The 2,500-nt window shown below is 76.7% G+C and overlaps 1 non-coding gene across 1 annotated transcript; it reads left to right on the top strand.

The window, feature by feature from the left end:
* Positions 1–1,673: 1,673 nt before the first annotated feature.
* LOC148219058 (5.8S ribosomal RNA) lies at positions 1,674–1,826 on the top strand. Its single transcript, XR_015800034.1, has one exon. It is a non-coding gene; the product is annotated as a 5.8S ribosomal RNA (ribosomal RNA).
* The last annotated feature ends 674 nt before the right edge of the window (positions 1,827–2,500 follow it).

Below are 2,500 nucleotides of genomic sequence, written 5' to 3' on the forward strand. Positions count from 1 at the left end.
GTTTAAAGACTCGGGCGGCCCGGCACGGCCCCGCCGCGGCGGCGGCGGCGGTGGCGGCGGCGGCAGCGGGTGTCGGGCGGTGGCGGCGCGGGGCGCCATCGAGGGGTGGGGAGCTACTCCCGCCGATCCCCTGCGGTGGCGTGTCCGTCGCGACCGGCCGCGCTCGCCGTCGTCGGCGTCCCGCCGCGCTTGCCCGCGCGCGGGGGCCACCCGTGCCGGGCCGGGGAAGGGGCGCCCTGCCCCCCCCCTCTCTGCGGCCCGGTCTCGGCGGAGAGGCCGCGGCGCGCGATCGGCCGCGGGGGGCCGACCCCGCTGGCCTCTGCGATGCGGGGCGACGCCGGCAGAGGGCGCGCGCTCTCTGCCTTACCTACCTCAGCTGCGGGGTTGCGGCCGCCGGGGCCCGCCGCGCTCTCTCGCTCTTTCTCCTTAGCCGCCGCCGCGGGCTCGCGGGCGGCGCCGCGTCAGGCGCGACCGCGCGCCTCTCGCCTCGACGGCCTTGTCGCCTCGAACCGCACCGCGGCGGCGCCGGCCGCCGGCCACCCCTGACTCGGAGCGCTGTCCCCGCCCGTTGGGGCGCAGCGCTCGGCCGGCTCCTCCATCGCCGGAGGTCCGGCGGGCGCGGGCGACCCCGTGCCGAGCGGCGGCGTCGCCGCTCGGCGAGTGTCCCCGCCCCCCCCGGGGGGGGGGACGGTCGGCCGCGAGGCGCCCGCCTTCACCGGCGGCCGTCCCGGCCCGGGCCCCGCCCGTCCGCTTCCCCGTCGCCCTTCCCGGCCGCGTGTGGGCCAAAAAAAAGGGGAGGCGTGCGGGGCGGCCGCGGGGGCGCTTCCCCGTCCGGTCCCCGAGTGGAAACGAGGGGAGCGGGCGGTGCCCCCCGGCTCAGCCGCCGTACGCCTGCCCGCTGGGCGCGTGCTCGCGGAAGGGCAGCTCGGCGGTGCGAAGCGGCGGCGGTCCCGGGAGTGCGGCCGCGGGTGGCGGAGGGGTTTTGCCGAGCGGCAGACCTCGGGCGCTCCGCGATGCCGGCTCGGGTCTCGGCGGCGTCCCGCCTCCGGCGCCGGTGGCGGAGCGCGGCCCGCCGGGCGTTCGCCTTCCGGCGGGCAAGCGGTCCCGCGCCAGGGGTTGCGCCGGCGGAACGGTCCCGCCGCCGCGTGGCGTTTCGGGCGACGTTCAGGGGCCGCTGGCGGGAGAGCCGGCCCCCGCGTTTTGGCGCGGCGGCGTTCCGCGAGTCGGCGGAGCGGTGAAAAGGAGAAGCCAGGGAGTGAGCCGGGAGCGGCGGGGGCCGGCGGTCGCGCCCCCCGGCCCGCGAACGCGTAGTCGTCCCGTGATCGAGAGGCCGGGCGGGCCACCGTGCCCCCCGCGGTCCGGCGCGTTGCCGCACAAGCCCCTCCGCGCGGAGGTCGGGCCGAGCCCGGGCGCCTGGGCCGCCTCCGAAGGACGGCACGCGAGGCGGCGTCTCCCCTCGCGGGGGGAGGCGGTCGGGGGCGCGGGCCCCTCCGCCTTTCTTTGGCCGACCTTCGGAGCGTTGCGCGGGGTTTCTCTTTTTTGCCCCGCGCTTTCTCCTCCTCCTCCTCCGTTTGTGTGTGCTCGTACGGTCGAAGCGGGGCGCGCGGGGGCGCGCGCGTCCCTGCAGAAACAGAAAAGGGGCCGCTTCACGCGAGCGGTCCCGAAAGCCAGACAACTCTTAGCGGTGGATCACTCGGCTCGTGCGTCGATGAAGAACGCAGCTAGCTGCGAGAATTAATGTGAATTGCAGGACACATTGATCATCGACACTTCGAACGCACTTGCGGCCCCGGGTTCCTCCCGGGGCTACGCCTGTCTGAGCGTCGCTTGACGATCAATCGCCGTCCGGGGGGGCCACCCCGGCGGCGCGGCTGGGGTTGCCTCGCAGGCCCGTTGCCCGCGGTCGACGTCGACGTCGTCGTCGTCGTCGCCGCGCAGGGCCTTCGTCCCCCTAAATGCAGACTCGGGGAGCGCTCCGTAGCTCCCCGCTCCCGGAACGAGCCGCTGGGGCGGAGCTCGTCCTTGCCGGGGCCGTGCCGCGGTGCGGTGGCGGTGGCCGGGGAGAGCGAGAGTCGGCGTCGAAGACGCCGCCGTGGGCCGTGCGAGAGAGACGAGAGAGCGAGAGGGCCGAGAGGGAGGCGAGGCGCGGGCCTCGCCCCCGGGCTCTCCCCCCCGTGCGGGCGGCTGTCTGCGGGTGGGTACCGCGGGGGTACCGTGCCGTGCTGCCGCGCGCGCGCGAGGCCGAGAGCGCCGGGGACGGGGGTGCGACCCCCTCCTCCTTCCCGCGAAGCCCTCCCCTCCTCTCTCTGTCGCCGTCGCGTTTCTCTCTCTCCCCGCTTGAGGTCGCCGCTTTTCCCGCCCGGCTGGCCGGTTCCCCCCCGTCAGGGCCGTCTCTGCCGCTCTCCTCTTCGGTTCTCGTCTCCGGGATGGGAGTCTCCGTTTCCCTCGTTCCCCCCCCCCCCCGTGTGTCTCCTCGCCTTTTCTCTGCCGCCCACCCCCC

The sequence above is a fragment of the Sturnus vulgaris genome, unplaced genomic scaffold (genome assembly GCF_052056855.1).
Source record: "Sturnus vulgaris isolate bStuVul1 unplaced genomic scaffold, bStuVul1.hap1 Scaffold_156, whole genome shotgun sequence".
In the NCBI taxonomy this organism is placed as follows: domain Eukaryota; kingdom Metazoa; phylum Chordata; class Aves; order Passeriformes; family Sturnidae; genus Sturnus; species Sturnus vulgaris.